The sequence below is a fragment of the Amphiprion ocellaris genome, chromosome 19 (assembly GCF_022539595.1).
Source record: "Amphiprion ocellaris isolate individual 3 ecotype Okinawa chromosome 19, ASM2253959v1, whole genome shotgun sequence".
Lineage (NCBI taxonomy): Eukaryota > Metazoa > Chordata > Actinopteri > Pomacentridae > Amphiprion > Amphiprion ocellaris.
This window is the reverse complement of record NC_072784.1, coordinates 6,618,926-6,636,154: the sequence shown is the minus strand read 5'-3', so window position 1 is coordinate 6,636,154 and position 17,229 is coordinate 6,618,926. Positions and strand designations below refer to the sequence as shown.

At 38.4% G+C, this 17,229-nt stretch overlaps 1 long non-coding RNA gene across 2 annotated transcripts; it reads left to right on the top strand.

The window, feature by feature from the left end:
- Window positions 1-12,396: 12,396 nt before the first annotated feature.
- On the top strand, window positions 12,397-16,723 carry LOC129347530 (uncharacterized). Of its 2 annotated transcripts, XR_008599668.1 has the most exons (3): window positions 12,397-14,510; window positions 15,139-15,297; window positions 16,229-16,723. It is a non-coding gene; the product is annotated as an uncharacterized LOC129347530 (long non-coding RNA). The 2 variants fall into 2 exon arrangements; XR_008599667.1 differs by lacking the exon at window positions 12,397-14,510 and having other exon boundaries at window positions 15,008-15,297.
- Window positions 16,724-17,229: the final 506 nt, after the last annotated feature.

Sequence of the window (17,229 nt, the reverse complement as noted above, 5' to 3'; positions counted from 1 at the left end):
GACCAGGACTCTCATCTTCATCTTCATCTGAAGGCTAGGACTCTCATCTTCATCTTCATCTTCATCTGAACACCAAGACTCTCGTCTTCATGTTCATCTTCATCTGAAGACCAGGATCTTCATCTTCATCTGAAGACCAGGATCTTCATCTTCATCTGAAGACCAGGACCCTCGTCTTCATCTGAATACCAGGACCTTCATCTTCACTTGAGCACCAGGACTCTCGTCTTCCTGTTCATCTTCATCTGAAGACCAGGACTCTCATCTTCATCAGAATACCAGGACCTTCATCTTCACTTGAACACCAAGATTCTTGTCTTCATGTTCATCTTCATCTGAACACTAGGACTCTTGTCTTCATCTGAAGACCAGGACTCTCGTCTTCATCAGAAGACCAGGACTCTCGTCTTCATCTTCATCTGAACACCAGGACCCTCGTCTTCATCTTCATCTGAATACCAGGACCTTCATCTTCACCTGAACACCAGGACTCTCGTCTTCATGTTCATCTTCATCTGAAGACCAGGATCTTCATCTTCACTTGAGCACCAGGACTCTCGTCTTCCTGTTCATCTTCATCTGAAGACCAGGACTCTCATCTTCATCAGAATACCAGGACCTTCATCTTCACTTGAACACCAAGATTCTTGTCTTCATGTTCATCTTCATCTGAACACCAGGACTCTTCATCTGAAGACCAGGACCCTCGTCTTCATCTGAATACCAGGACCTTCATCTTCACTTGAACACCAAGACTCTTGTCTTCATCTTCATCTGAAGACTAGGACCCTCGTCTTCATCTGAAGACCAGGACTCTCGTCTTCATCTTCACCTGAACACCAGGACTCTCGTCTTCCTGTTCATCTTCATCTGAAGACCAGGATCCTCATCTTCATCTGAAGACCAGGATCCTCATCTTCATCTGAATACCAGGACCTTCATCTTCACTTGAACACCAAGACTCTTGTCTTCATCTTCATCTGAACACCAGGACTCTCGTCTTCATCTGAAGACCAGGACTCTCGTCTTCATCTTCATCTGAACACCAGGACCCTCGTCTTCCTCTTCATCTGAATACCAGGACCTTCATCTTCTCTTGAACACCAAGACTCTTGTCTTCATCTTCATCGAAACACCAGGACTCTCGTCTTCATCTGAAGACCAGGACTCTCGTCTTCATCTTCACTTGACCACCAGGACTCTCGTCTTCCTGTTCATCTTCATCTGAAGACCAGGATCCTCATCTTCATCTGAAGACAAGGACTCTCATCTTCATCTGAATACCAGGACCTTCATCTTCACTTGAACACCAAGACTCTTGTCTTCATCTTCATCTGAACACCAGGACTCTCATCTTCATCTGAATACCAGGACTCTCGTCTTCATCTTCATCTGAAGACCAGGACTCTCATCTTCATCTGAAGACCAGGACCCTCGTCTTCATCTGAATACCAGGACCTTCATCTTTACTTGAACACAAAGACTCTTGTCTTCATCTTCATCTTCATCTGAAGACCAGGACTCTCATCTTCATCTTCATCTGAAGACCAGGACTCTCATCTTCATCTTCATCTGAAGGCTAGGACTCTCATCTTCATCTTCATCTTCATCTGAACACCAAGACTCTCGTCTTCATGTTCATCTTCATCTGAAGACCAGGATCTTCATCTTCATCTGAAGACCAGGATCTTCATCTTCATCTGAAGACCAGGACCCTCGTCTTCATCTGAATACCAGGACCTTCATCTTCACTTGAGCACCAGGACTCTCGTCTTCCTGTTCATCTTCATCTGAAGACCAGGACTCTCATCTTCATCAGAATACCAGGACCTTCATCTTCACTTGAACACCAAGATTCTTGTCTTCATGTTCATCTTCATCTGAACACTAGGACTCTCGTCTTCATCTGAAGACCAGGACTCTCGTCTTCATCTTCATCTGAACACCAGGACCCTCGTCTTCATCTTCATCTGAACACCAGGACCCTCGTCTTCATCTTCATCTGAATACAAGGACCTTCATCTTCACCTGAACACCAAGACTCTCGTCTTCACCTTCATCTGAAGACCAGGATCTTCATCTTCATCCAAAGACCAGCACTCTCATCTTCATCTGAAGACCAGGACTCTCATCTTCATCTTCATCTGAAGACCAGGACCCTCGTCTTCATCTGAAGACCAGGACTCTCGTCTTCATCTTCACCTGAACCCCAGGACTCTCATCTTCCTGTTCATCTTCATCTGAAGACCAGGATCCTCATCTTCATCTGAAGACCAGGATCTTCATCTTCATCTGAACACCAGGATCTTCATCTTCATCTGAAGACCAGGACCCTCGTCTTCATCTGAAGACCAGGACTCTCGTCTTCATCTGAAGACCAGGACCCTCGTCTTCATCTGAATACCAGGACCTTCATCTTCACTTGAACACCAAGACGCTTGTCTTCATCTTCATCTGAACACCAGGACCCTCATCTTCATCTTCATCTGAACACCAGGACCCTCATCTTCATCTTCATCTTAATACCAGGACCCTCATCTTCATCTTCGTCTGAACACCAGGACCCTCATCTTCATCTGAATACCAGGACCCTCATCTTCATCTTCGTCTGAATACCAGGACCCTCAACTTCATCTTCAACTGAATACCAGCACCCTCATCTTCATCTTCATCTGAATACCAGGACCTCATCTTCATCTGAACACCAGGACCCTCATCTTCATCTTCGTCTGAACACCAGGACCCTCATCTTCATCTGAATACCAGGACCCTCATCTTCATCTTCGTCTGAATACCAGGACCCTCAACTTCATCTTCAACTGAATACCAGCACCCTCATCTTCATCTTCATCTGAATACCAGGACCTCATCTTCATCTGAACACCAGGACCCTCATCTTCATCTGAATACCAGGACCCTCAACTTCATCTTCATCTGAACACCAGGACCATCGTCTTCATCTTCATCTCACAGGCCAATAGGAGTGCAGGTTTTAGGCAGTTTTCCTTGGTAAGGGTAGATTGGGGGGCAGTCTTACCCAGGGAGAGCAAGTTTGAGGATACTTTTACGAGAAGAGGGGAGGTTTGGGGGTAGTTTTCCTTCGTAAGGGTAGATTAGGGGGCAGTTTTACCTGGGTAGGACAGGGCCTGGATGGTGAATTAACCTCATAAATGTTGTAATTTTAATGATTTTCTCATAAATATGACTTCTTCCTGCAGGTTTCAGGGCTCTCAGGGTGAATCTCTGCCTGATGAATGTTACAATTCTGATGTTTTTCCTCTAAACTTGATGTCTTCATGCAGGTTTTGGTTTAATTTCTCATATTTTCCTCTAAATTTATCATCTTTCTTCAGGTTTCAGGATGAATCTGTACCTGATAAATGTTATAATTCTGATGTTTTTCCTCTAAATTTATCATCTTTCTGCAGGTTTCAGGGCTCTCGGGATGAATCTCTACCTGATAAAAGTTGCTATTTTGATGTTTTTCCTCTAAATTTAGCATCTTTCTGCAGGTTTCAGGGCTCTCAGGATGAATCTCTACCTGATAAATGTTATAATTCTGATGTTTTTCGTCTAAATTTAGCATCTTTCTGCAGGTTTTGGTGTAATTTCTCAATTTTTCCTCTAAATTTAGCATCTTCCTGCAGGTTTCAAGGCTCTCGGCATGAATCTCTACCTGATAAATGTTATAATTCTGATGTTTTTCCTCTCAATTTAGCATCTTCTTGCAGGTTTCAGGGCTCTCAGGGTGAATCTCGAACTGATAAAAGTTATTTTGATGTTTTTCCTCTAAACTTGATGTCTTCCTGCAGGTTTTTGTGTAATTTCTCAATTTTTCCTCTTTATTTAGCATCTTCCTGCAGGTTTCAGGGCTCTCAGGGTGAATTTCTACCTGATAAATGTTATAATTCTAATGTTTTTCCTCTAAACTTGATGTCTTCCTGCAGGTTTTGGTGTAATTTCTCAGTTTTTCCTCTAAATTTAACGTCTTTCTGCAGGTTTCAGGATGAATCTCTACCTGATAAATGTTATAATTCTGGTACTTTTCCTCTAAATTTAGGATCTTCCTGCAGGTTTTGGTTTAATTTCTCAGTTTTTCCTCTAAATTTAGCACCTTCCTGCAGGTTTCAGGGCTCTCGGGATGATTCTCTACCTGATAAATGTCATAATTCTGATGTTTTTCCTCTAAACTTGATGTCTTCCTGCAGGTTTCAGGGATCTAAGGGTGAATTTCTGCCCGATAAATGTTATAATTCTGATGTTTTTCTTATAAATTTAGCATCTTTCTGCAGGTTTCAGGATGAATCTCTACCTGATAAATGTTATAAATTCGATGTTTTTCCTCTAAATTTAACGTCTTTCTGCAGCTTTCAGGGCTCTCGGGATGAATCTCTGCCTGATAAAAGTTGTTATTTTGATGTTTTTCCTCTTAACTTGATGTCTTCCTGCAGGTTTTTGTGTAATTTCTCAGTTTTTCCTCTTTATTTAGCATCTTCCTGCAGGTTTCAGGGCTCTCTGTGAATTTCTGCCCGATAAATGTTATAATTCTGATGTTTTTCTGATAAATTTAGCATCTTTCTGCAGGTTTTGGTGTAATTTCTCATATTTTCCTCTAAATTTAACATCTTCCTGCAGGTTTCAGGGCTCTCAGGATGAATCTCTACCTGATAAATGTCATAATTCTGATGATTTTCCTCTAAATTTAGCGTCTTTCTGCAAGTTTCAGGGCTCTCGGGATGAATCTCTGCCTGATAAATGTTACAATTCTGATGTTTTCCTCTAAATTTAGCATCTTCCTGCAGGTTTCAGGGCTCTCAGGGTGAATCTCTACCTGATAAATGTTATAATTCTGATGTTTTTCCTCTAAATTTAGGATCTTCCTGCAGGTTTTGGTTTAATTTCTCAGTTTTTCCTCTAAATTTAGGATCTTCCTGCAGGTTTCGGTTTAATTTCTCAGTTTTTCCTCTAAATTTAACGTCTTTCTGCAAGTTTCAGGGCTCTCGGGATGAATCTCTGCCCGATAAATGTCATAATTCTGATGATTTTCCTCTAAATTTAGCGTCTTCCGGCAGGTTTTTTGTAATTTCTCAATTTTTCCTCTATATTTAGCATCTTCCTGCAGGTTTCAGGGCTCTCGGGATGAATCTCTGCCTGATAAATGTTACAATTCTGATGTTTTTCTCATAAATTTAGCATCTTTCTGCAGGTTTCAGGGCTCTCGGTGAATTTCTGCCCGATAAATGTTATAATTCTGATGTTTTTCTCATAAATTTAGCATCCTTCTGCAGGTTTTGGTGTAATTTCTCAGTTTTTCCTCTAAATTTAGCATCTTCCTGCAGGTTTCAGGGCTCTCGGGATGAATCTCTGCCAGATAAATGTTATAATTCTAATGTTTTTCCTCTAAACTTGATGTCTTCCTGCAGGTTTTTGTGTAATTTCTCAATTTTTCCTCTTTATTTAGCATCTTCCTGCAGGTTTCAGGGCTCTCAGGGTGAATTTCTGCCCGATAAATGTTATAATTCTGATGTTTTTCTGATAAATTTAGCATCTTTCTGCAGGTTTTGGTGTAATTTCTCAGTTTTTCCTCTAAATTTAACGTCTTCCTGCAGGTTTCAGGGCTCTCAGGATGAATCTCTACCTGATAAATGTTATAATTCTGATATTTTTCTTATAAATTTAACATCTTTCTGCAAGTTTCAGGGCTCTCGGGATGAATCTCTGTCTGATAAATGTTACAATTCTGATGTTTTCCTCTAAATTTAGCATCTTCCTGCAGGTTTCAGGGCTCTCAGGGTGAATCTCTACCTGATAAATGTTATAATTCTGATGTTTTTCCTCTAAACTTGATGTCTTCCTGCAGGTTTTGGTGTAATTTCTCAGTTTTTCCTCTAAATTTAACGTCTTTCTGCAGGTTTCAGGATGAATCTCTACCTGATAAATGTTATAATTCTGGTACTTTTCCTCTAAATTTAGGATCTTCCTGCAGGTTTTGGTTTAATTTCTCAGTTTTTCCTCTAAATTTAGCACCTTCCTGCAGGTTTCAGGGCTCTCGGGATGATTCTCTACCTGATAAATGTCATAATTCTGATGTTTTTCCTCTAAACTTGATGTCTTCCTGCAGGTTTTTGTGTAATTTCTCAGTTTTTCCTCTTTATTTAGCATCTTCCTGCAGGTTTCAGGGCTCTCTGTGAATTTCTGCCCGATAAATGTTATAATTCTGATGTTTTTCTGATAAATTTAGCATCTTTCTGCAGGTTTTGGTGTAATTTCTCATATTTTCCTCTAAATTTAACATCTTCCTGCAGGTTTCAGGTCTCTCAGGATGAATCTCTACCTGATAAATGTCATAATTCTGATGATGTTCCTCTAAATTTAGCGTCTTTCTGCAAGTTTCAGGGCTCTCGGGATGAATCTCTGCCTGATAAATGTTACAATTCTGATGTTTTCCTCTAAATTTAGCATCTTCCTGCAGGTTTCAGGGCTCTCAGGGTGAATCTCTACCTGATAAATGTTATAATTCTGATGTTTTTCCTCTAAATTTAGGATCTTCCTGCAGGTTTTGGTTTAATTTCTCAGTTTTTCCTCTAAATTTAGGATCTTCCTGCAGGTTTCGGTTTAATTTCTCAGTTTTTCCTCTAAATTTAACGTCTTTCTGCAAGTTTCAGGGCTCTCGGGATGAATCTCTGCCCGATAAATGTCATAATTCTGATGATTTTCCTCTAAATTTAGCGTCTTCCGGCAGGTTTTTTTGTAATTTCTCAATTTTTCCTCTATATTTAGCATCTTTCTGCAGGTTTCAGGGCTCTCGGGATGAATCTCTGCCTGATAAATGTTACAATTCTGATGTTTTTCTCATAAATTTAGCATCTTTCTGCAGGTTTCAGGGCTCTCGGTGAATTTCTGCCCGATAAATGTTATAATTCTAATGTTTTTCTCATAAATTTAGCATCCTTCTGCAGGTTTTGGTGTAATTTCTCAGTTTTCCCTCTAAATTTAGCATCTTCCTGCAGGTTTCAGGGCACTCGGGATGAATCTCTTCCAGATAAATGTTATAATTCTAATATTTTTCCTCTAAACTTGATGTCTTCCTGCAGGTTTTTGTGTAATTTCTCAATTTTTCCTCTTTATTTAGCATCTTCCTGCAGGTTTCAGGGCTCTCAGGGTGAATCTCTGCCTGATAAATGTTACAATTCTGATGTTTTCCTCTAAATTTAGCATCTTCCTGCAGGTTTCAGGGCTCTCAGGATGAATCTCGACCTGATAAATGTTATAATTCTGATATTTTTCTTATAAATTTAACGTCTTTCTGCAAGTTTCAGGGCTCTCGGGATGAATCTCTGTCTGATAAATGTTACAATTCTGATGTTTTCCTCTAAATTTAGCATCTTCCTGCAGGTTTCAGGGCTCTCAGGGTGAATCTCTACCTGATAAATGTTATAATTCTGATGTTTTTCCTCTAAATTTAGGATCTTCCTGCAGGTTTTGGTTTAATTTCTCAGTTTTTCCTCTAAATTTATCATCTTTCTGCAGGTTTCAGGATGAATCTCTACCTGATAAAAGTTATTTTGATGTTTTCCTTTAAATTTAGCATCTTCCTGCAGGTTTCAGGGCTCTCAGGATGAATCTCTGCCTGATGAACGTTGTTATTTTGATGTTTTTCCTCTAAACTTGATGTCTTCCTGCAGGTTTTTGTGTAATTTCTCAATTTTTCCTCTTTATTTAGCATCTTCCTGCAGGTTTCAGGGCTCTCAGGGTGAATTTCTGCCCGATAAATGTTATAATTCTGATGTTTTTCTGATAAATTTAGCATCTTTCTGCAGGTTTTGGTGTAATTTCTCAGTTTTTCCTCTAAATTTAACGTCTTCCTGCAGGTTTCAGGGCTCTCAGGATGAATCTCTACCTGATAAATGTTATAATTCTGATATTTTTCCTATAAATTTAACGTCTTTCTGCAAGTTTCAGGGCTCTCGGGATGAATCTCTGCCTGATAAATGTTACAATTCTGATGTTTTCCTCTAAATTTAGCATCTTCCTGCAGGTTTCAGGGCTCTCAGGGTGAATCTCTACCTGATAAATGTTATAATTCTGATGTTTTTCCTCTAAATTTAGGATCTTCCTGCAGGTTTTGGTTTAATTTCTCAGTTTTTCCTCTAAATTTAGGATCTTCCTGCAGGTTTCGGTTTAATTTCTCAGTTTTTCCTCTAAATTTAACGTCTTCCTGCAGGTTTCAGGGCTCTCGGGATGAATCTCTGCCCGATAAATGTCATAATTCTGATGATTTTCCTCTAAATTTAGCGTCTTCCTGCAGGTTTTTGTGTAATTTCTCAATTTTTCCTCTATATTTAGCATCTTCCTGCAGGTTTCAGGGCTCTCGGGATGAATCTCTGCCTGATAAATGTTATAATTCTGATGTTTTTCTCATAAATTTAGCATCTTTCTGCAGGTTTCAGGGCTCTCGGTGAATTTCTGCCCGATAAATGTTATAATTCTGATGTTTTTCTCATAAATTTAGCATCCTTCTGCAGGTTTTGGTGTAATTTCTCAGTTTTTCCTCTAAATTTAGCATCTTCCTGCAGGTTTCAGGGCACTCGGGATGAATCTGCCTGATAAATGTTACAATTCTGATGTTTTCCTCTAAATTTAACGTTTTCCTGCAGCTTTCAGGGCTCTCGGGATGAATCTCTGCCAGATAAATGTTATAATTCTAATGTTTTTCCTCTAAACTTGATGTCTTCCTGCAGGTTTTGGTGTAATTTCTCAGTTTTTCCTCTAAATTTAACGTCTTTCTGCAGGTTTCAGGATGAATCTGCCTGATAAATGTTACAATTCTGATGTTTTCCTCTAAATTTAGCATCTTTCTGCAGGTTTCAGGGCTCTCAGGATGAATCTCTACCTGATAAATGTTATAATTCTGATGTTTTTCCTCTTAACTTTATGTTTTCCTGCAGGTTTTGGTGTAATTTCTCAGTTTTTTCTCTAAATTTAACGTCTTTCTGCAGGTTTCAGGATGAATCTGCCTGATAAATGTTACAATTCTGATGTTTTCCTCTAAATTTAGCATCTTCCTGCAGGTTTCAGGGCTCTCAGGATGAATCTCTACCTGATAAATGTTATAATTCTGATATTTTTCTTATAAATTTAACGTCTTTCTGCAAGTTTCAGGGCTCTCGGGATGAATCTCTCTCTGATAAATGTTACAATTCTGATGTTTTCCTCTAAATTTAGCATCTTCCTGCAGGTTTCAGGGCTCTCAGGATGAATCTCTGCCTGATGAACGTTGTTATTTTGATGTTTTTCCTCTAAACTTGATGTCTTCCTGCAGGTTTTTGTGTAATTTCTCAATTTTTCCTCTTTATTTAGCATCTTCCTGCAGGTTTCAGGGCTCTCAGGGTGAATTTCTGCCCGATAAATGTTATAATTCTGATGTTTTTCTGATAAATTTAGCATCTTTCTGCAGGTTTTGGTGTAATTTCTCAGTTTTTCCTCTAAATTTAACGTCTTCCTGCAGGTTTCAGGGCTCTCAGGATGAATCTCTACCTGATAAATGTTATAATTCTGATATTTTTCCTATAAATTTAACGTCTTTCTGCAAGTTTCAGGGCTCTCGGGATGAATCTCTGCCTGATAAATGTTACAATTCTGATGTTTTCCTCTAAATTTAGCATCTTCCTGCAGGTTTCAGGGCTCTCAGGGTGAATCTCTACCTGATAAATGTTATAATTCTGATGTTTTTCCTCTAAATTTAGGATCTTCCTGCAGGTTTTGGTTTAATTTCTCAGTTTTTCCTCTAAATTTAGGATCTTCCTGCAGGTTTTGGTTTAATTTCTCAGTTTTTCCTCTAAATTTAACGTCTTCCTGCAGGTTTCAGGGCTCTCGGGATGAATCTCTGCCCGATAAATGTCATAATTCTGATGATTTTCCTCTAAATTTAGCATCTTCCGGCAGGTTTTTGTGTAATTTCTCAATTTTTCCTCTATATTTAGCATCTTTCTGCAGGTTTCAGGGCTCTCGGGATGAATCTCTGCCTGATAAATGTTACAATTCTGATGTTTTTCTCATAAATTTAGCATCTTTCTGCAGGTTTCAGGGCTCTCGGTGAATTTCTGCCCGATAAATGTTATAATTCTGATGTTTTTCTCATAAATTTAGCATCCTTCTGCAGGTTTTGGTGTAATTTCTCAGTTTTTCCTCTAAATTTAGCATCTTCCTGCAGGTTTCAGGGCACTCGGGATGAATCTGCCTGATAAATGTTACAATTCTGATGTTTTCCTCTAAATTTAACGTTTTCCTGCAGCTTTCAGGGCTCTTGGGATGAATCTCTGCCAGATAAATGTTATAATTCTAATGTTTTTCCTCTAAACTTGATGTCTTCCTGCAGGTTTTGGTGTAATTTCTCAGTTTTTCCTCTAAATTTAACGTCTTTCTGCAGGTTTCAGGATGAATCTGCCTGATAAATGTTACAATTCTGATGTTTTCCTCTAAATTTAGCATCTTTCTGCAGGTTTCAGGGCTCTCAGGATGAATCTCTACCTGATAAATGTTATAATTCTGATGTTTTTCCTCTCAACTTTATGTTTTCCTGCAGGTTTTGGTGTAATTTCTCAGTTTTTTCTCTAAATTTAACGTCTTCCTGCAGGTTTCAGGGTGAATCTCTACCTGATAAATGTTATAATTCTGACATTTTTCTTATAAATTTAACATCTTTCTGCAGGTTTCAGGGTGAATCTCTGCCTCGTTAATGTTATAATTCTGATATTTTTCTTATAAATTTAACATCTTCCTGCAGGTTTTGGTCTAATTTTGATGTTTACTCTCTAAATTTTGCATCTTCCTGCAGGTTTCAGGGCTCTCGGGATGAATCTCTGCCAGATAAAAGTTATAATTCTGATATTTTTCTTATAAATTTAACATCTTCCTGCAGGTTTTGGTCTAATTTTGATGTTTTCTCTCTAAATTTATTATCTTTCTGCAGATTTCAGGGCTCTCAGGATGAATCTGCCTGATAAATGTGACAATTCTGATGTTTTCCTCTAAATTTAGCATCTTCCTGCAGGTTTCAGGGCTCTCAGGGTGAATCTCTACCTGATAAATGTTATAATTCTGATATTTTTCTCATAAATTTAGCAACTTCCTGCAGGTTTCAGGGCTCTCAGGGTGAATCTCTGCCTCATAAATGTTATAATTCTGATATTTTTCTTATAAATTTGACATCTTCCTGCAGGTTTTGGTCTAATTTTGATGTTTACTCTCTAAATTTAGCGTCTTTCTTCAGGTTTCATTGCTCTCGGGATGAATCTCTGCCTGATAAATGTTATAATTCTGATATTTTTCTCATAAATTTAGAATCTTTCTGCAGGTTGCAGGGCTCTCGGGATGAATTTCTGCCCCGTAAATGTTACACTTCTGATGTTTTTCCTCTAAATTTAGCATCTTCCTGCAGGTTTCAGGATGAATCTCTACCTGATAAATGAGATAATTATAGAAGGTCTGGTTAATTTCCTGAGGTGACTGAGTATATTTTCCTGAGGGATCCTGAATTGCTGTTTTGAAGGATTTTTCTTTATTGCGCTGGAGTTGGTTCGCCAGAAATTTTCCTGATTTATTATTGTGTTCGAAATCATTATATCTTAGTTGTTGTAATAAAAACTCTGTTTTCTTGGATAGGATATTATCGAGGTTTAGTTTTGCATTTTGTAGTTCGGACCACAATTGATCACTTGGGTTTATTGCATAATTCTCTGTAAGTTGTTTAATTTTTTCTTCAATTTCTTTCTCTGTTTGTAGATCTTTTTTTTTCTTGTATGAGGAGTACGATATTATTTTACCTCTGATTACGACCTTTCCAGTTTCCCAAAGCAAAGATGGAGATAAGTCATTAGAGTCATTGTTTTTTAGAAAGTCTGCCCACTCACTCCTTATTACTCGATCAAATTCTGGGTCTTTGAGTAGAGAGATGTTGAGGCGCCAAGTCTGAGGAGGTTTAGGGATGGAATCTGTTTGCAGGCTGAGAGATATTGGTGCGTGGTCGCTGATAATGATTGGGTGGATTTTAGTAGTAACTTTATGTGCGATAGAGTTATTTAAGAGGAAAAAGTCAATTCTTGAAAATGTTTTGTGCACCGGAGAGAAAAACGTATAGTCCCTCTTTGTAGGGTTTTTGAGTCTCCAGACGTCGTCTAGTCCAAAACTTTCATATAATCATGTATGACTTTAACTGATTGTGACTGTTTTACATGTATTGGACTATTAGATCGAGCTACTGAAGGGTTTAAAACTATGTTGAAGTCACCACCGATAATAGTTGTTGAGTTAGCAGATAAGTCTGCTAAGTGAGAGAAAACAGTGTGACAGAAGGCTGGATCTTCATTATTCGGAGCATTGAGGTTTAAAATAGAATATAATTTATTACAGATTGTTGCCTGGATAATAATATAGCTGCCCTCTGAGTCCATTACTGTACTGTTTAAAGTGAATGGAATTCTCTTATGGACTAGAATGGAGACCCCTCTTTGTCTGCTGTTATAACAAGATGAAAAGATAATACTATAATTCGAGTCTGATAAACATTTTTCTTCCGACTGTGTTAAATGCGTTTCTTGGAGGAGCAAAATATCTGCTTTTAATTTAGAGACATAGTCCATGATTTTAACTCTTTTTGTTTGTGAGCGTATGCCATGAACATTCCAGGCTACGATATTAAACTTGAACATAGAGAGAAAAGATGTTGTGTCACTGAGTATGTAGCAATATAATATAACATTTGTGTGTATCCTTGTGAGCTGTCTGTTGCTGTCTGTGAGCTGTGAGTGTTGGAGAGAGATGCATACAGCAGGTCAGGATCTATATATACATTATATAATAGCACATCATTGCCTGAAAAACTATCAACAAACACATTATAAAACATACAAGCACAATAAACATGGGGGGTACATAGGGTGTGAGTGAGAGTGTGGGGGGTGAGTGTGTGAGAGGGGGAGAGGGCTAAAGGGAGACATATAGAGAGGGAGAGAGAGAAAAGTAGAAGGAGGAGGGGGTTCTCCAGTGGGGAGTGTAGGTTAGGAGAGTGAGACATTTACACCTGTGAGATTTTTTTTTTGATAACACTTTCTAGCATAAATGACTAAGTGATATATTAAACGTTTAAGCCAGTTTTTTTTTTTTTTTTTTTTTTGTTTGTTTTTTTTTGGAAGAGCCAGGGGGTATCATTTCAAAGCACGTTAACCACTGACAATATTTTTTTTTTTTTTTTTTAAAGGAAGGGATCCGACCTGGTCAAAACAAACAATATATTTGTGTGATTTGTGTCTTCCCAAACACCCTGGCTGGTTTAGAAATGGCAGAAGATACTTTTAATGATGTCGCAGAGGAAGACTAGAGTGAATTGTGGTGTTTGACAGTATTTGATTTAATGACATGTTCCTAATCCACCTTAGAGTACATGTAGGCTAAATATACAAATATGGAAGCACAATATCTTCAGAGTCCAACAAGAATATCAGTAGTTGTAACGTTCAAATGTGACTGTAGTCACTTCAATACATGCAATAGGTGCTCATGGCTCACTGATAGGGCGAATAAACCATTGTTTGTTTTGACCAGATCAAATCCCTTTACTTCCCTTTTTTTTTTTTTTTTTTTTTTTTTTTGTAAATATTGTCAGTGGTTAACGTGCTCTGAATGACGGTTAGGACGTGGATGACTGAACGAGTTTTTATTGTTTTCTGAGTGACTAGTTTAAACAACGTGGTCTCAGTTTGTTCCGATGCATTTTAGCAAATCAAGCTAATTTTGTGCTGCGTGTTGTTCTGATGGGAGGCTGCTGAGGGTCTGAGTGTTTCTGAGAACAAACCCGAGTTAAACCTGAAGTTCTGCTCTGGATCTGTTCCACTGAACTCACAAACTAACACACAACACAGCAGTGGACGTGCTTCTATGTTGTGGGATTTATTGGTGAGACAATAAATAGTTTTGTGACTCGTTCTTAACCAGGCAGCCTGTGTTAAGTTGTGATTATCCCCAGTTGACATGGACGTGTTTCCTGAACAATCACCAGGTGTTAAACACCTGACAAAATGACAGTGCTCTATGTAGATGAAGCAGAATGCTTGTAGAGCTGATCGGTAGCACAATGAGTAAAACAGTGGTCTCGTAATTTTATCGCTGGATTACGTGGGTTCGAATCCTCTCACCAACTTGAAAAAGTACGTGTTTTTTATTTCGGCCCGCACGTTTCTTTTTACTGTCTGTAGATGATATTTACATGGATATAGACTTTGTTAAGTAGTGATGCCGACGTTTTTCGGCGAGGTCTTCTTTATCTGGTATCTTTATTTCACGTAAATCCAGGTTTGACCGTGACGAATCTGCGAACGAAACATCTGGAGAGGGAAACTATCGCCAGTTAACCTGATCACCAGTCAAACTATAACACCAGCTCACTGTGCTGCATACAATTACACACTACGTCATACGATTGAGACAAGGAAACTTGGAATGACTTTTCATAGGTAAGAATAGTTTTTGGCTCTTTTTTCATTATGAAATCTTGTTGAGAGCTTCCAGTCTATGAGAGCTAACTAGTTAGCCACTAGCAAAACGCTAAGGCGAGCTAGCAGCTTGACAACCAAATACCAGACGATTAATAGTAGCTGTAGTATAGTTGTACAAGCAGTAGTAGTAATACTAAAAGTACAAGCAGCAGTAGTAGTATAAACAGCTGTTAGAGTCGTAGAAGTAGTATCAGCATTTGTAATAATATTACAAGTTGTAGTAGCAGTGCCAGTATCAGCAGCAGTTATTAGTACTACTACTACTAGTAGTAGTAGTCGCATTGCTATTACTACCACCAATACTACCAATAGTAGTTATAAAGCCTAACTCATATATATCCAGATTGCCATCTATGTTCTTCCTCCAAACCCATTTTATGATTGGGGTTACAGGCAGTTCTTTAGGACTGCTCTCAAATAATTGAAATGTTACTAAACAAGGTTTAACTTATCAAATTAAATAGCTCTGGTCTCCAGTATATTGGCGAATTTGGTTCTTTGTACTTAATTTATTAGTATGATTTCTTTTTAATATGTTGTGTACAGACTTAATTACTTCTCTGTCTACTTTTCTTACTCCATGTAGGTTTCCCAGAGACTATGGGTTGAGGAGGAATTGGAAGTTTGTCAGCTTAGACCTGGTGTCATTCCATCAGTGTTAAACTTCCCGGCTCATCTTGGAAGAGTACGTGCCAGAAAGACCACGACCAAGCAGCCTTGAGATCTTAGGCAGCGTCTCCCTGAGGTGGGTGTTAACGGTGTTCACGGTCAGGTCTGTGGTAATCCCGTCAAAAAACAAAACAGAAAAAAATCTAGATTATAAATCAACATGTAACCAAAGCACTCTGTGTATAACGCCATAGTATAGGATGTAGTTCAGAAAATGTCAAAGTATAGTATCCTTTACTCAAGAATAACATAGTATGGCCTGTAGTTCATAGTATAGCATGTCGGCAAAAAAACCCTATAGATTATTATGTGGTTCAAAAAGCGCAAAATGATAGGATGTTGCCTAAAATTGTCATGTATGATATGTGGTTCAAAAAATGTCATAGTGCAGTATATTGTCAAAATAGTATGTAATTCAAGAAAACATCAGAGTATAATATGTCATCTAAAAAATGCCATAGAATAATAATTTCATTGCACAAGTAAAAGTATAGAAACTTTTAAAACTTCGAATTCTTATATGTTGCTAAAAAAAAACAAAAAAAACAAAAACAAAAAAAACGTCACAGTAATATGTCAATTAAAAAAGCCTATAGTATAGTGTGTCGCCCAACAAACATCATAGTATAGCATGTGGCTCTAAAAACGTCACAGTATAGCCTTTAGTCCACAGCTGTCAGTAGGTGAGGAGCAACACAAAAATAGTCCAAACGCTGGTTTCCAGAGGGTTAGATGAGAATTTATTTGAAAGAGTAAGTTTACAACAACACAACATGAGGGGGTTTAAAAACAAATGGGTGTTAGTAAAATAAAAATAAATAAACAGAACTAAACGTGAGCTTCATGTTGACATTGATGGGCATTCCAACCAGGAACAAAGTAAAAGATAATCAATATGAAAAAAACCTCTTCCTGTTCACCTCTTAAAACCCAAAAACACACCGCAGTAGCACCCTAAACTAAAACTACCAATGGGTTCTCTGTTTTCCTTTCTGAACAATTCAAAGGTCCCTCTCTATCTCCCCACACATCCACCAACCACTGGAACACATCTCCAAAGTTCTGCCGGGCCAGCTCAGCTTCCCCTCAGAAGAAGTGCTGCCACCTGCCAGATGAAGGAGCCTTTTGAGAGGCAGCTGGCATCGTGATTGGACTGTACTTTGGTCTGTTCCAATCCAGCTTCAGCTCCAGAGACGGCAGGCGGGACGAGTCAACGGAGGCCTGGTGGACGAAGGCATGCAGCTGAGTACAATCCAGAAAACAACAGAGGAGGAGGGCAGGGCCAGAACAAACAGAGTAGCATCGTATGTCTCTTAGAAAACATCATAGTAGAGCCTTTGGTATGAAAAAACGCCATCATATACATCGTATATTGTACAAATAACAAGTCAAAGGAAAGAGACATACATTGTAGAATTTTAGTAATTGTGGGCTGACTGATTTACTGATTATCAGTATTTAATTTTTTACTGATTTACGGTAATAAATACATTTAAAAATGGTGCTACTTTGGCTCTGAACCTATATCTACCTGTGGTTGCTCTGTCTTCTGGAGTGATTTGATTGGTTATACGTCACGAATAAAACTCCTTTAACTTAACATCTGTAAACAAAACAAAAACGTATCAACAAAGTTTTCTGTTAGAGTTTGTGTTCTTCTAAGTTTAACTCAAGATTTTAAATACTTTTATTTACTGCAAATGAATAGCTACCCCAAATGTCTCACTAATAATCATTATCAGCCTTAAAAACCCACAAAACACCCCTCTATACTCGACCACGCTTAGTACAGTCCGGTTCCCCCTTCTATAAATCTGCTTGGAATCCTCCACTTCCTGTTTGTCAAAGTGGCCTTCTACCTGGACAGGTTTTGTTGGAGCTCATGCAACAAACATTTTGGGTAACTGCACTTTAATATGGATGGATGACACTGAATTAGAGTCTGTTTTAATGAGACTGAGTTAAAATGTGTAGCTCTGTCATTAAATAGTAAATTATTTCTCAGAAT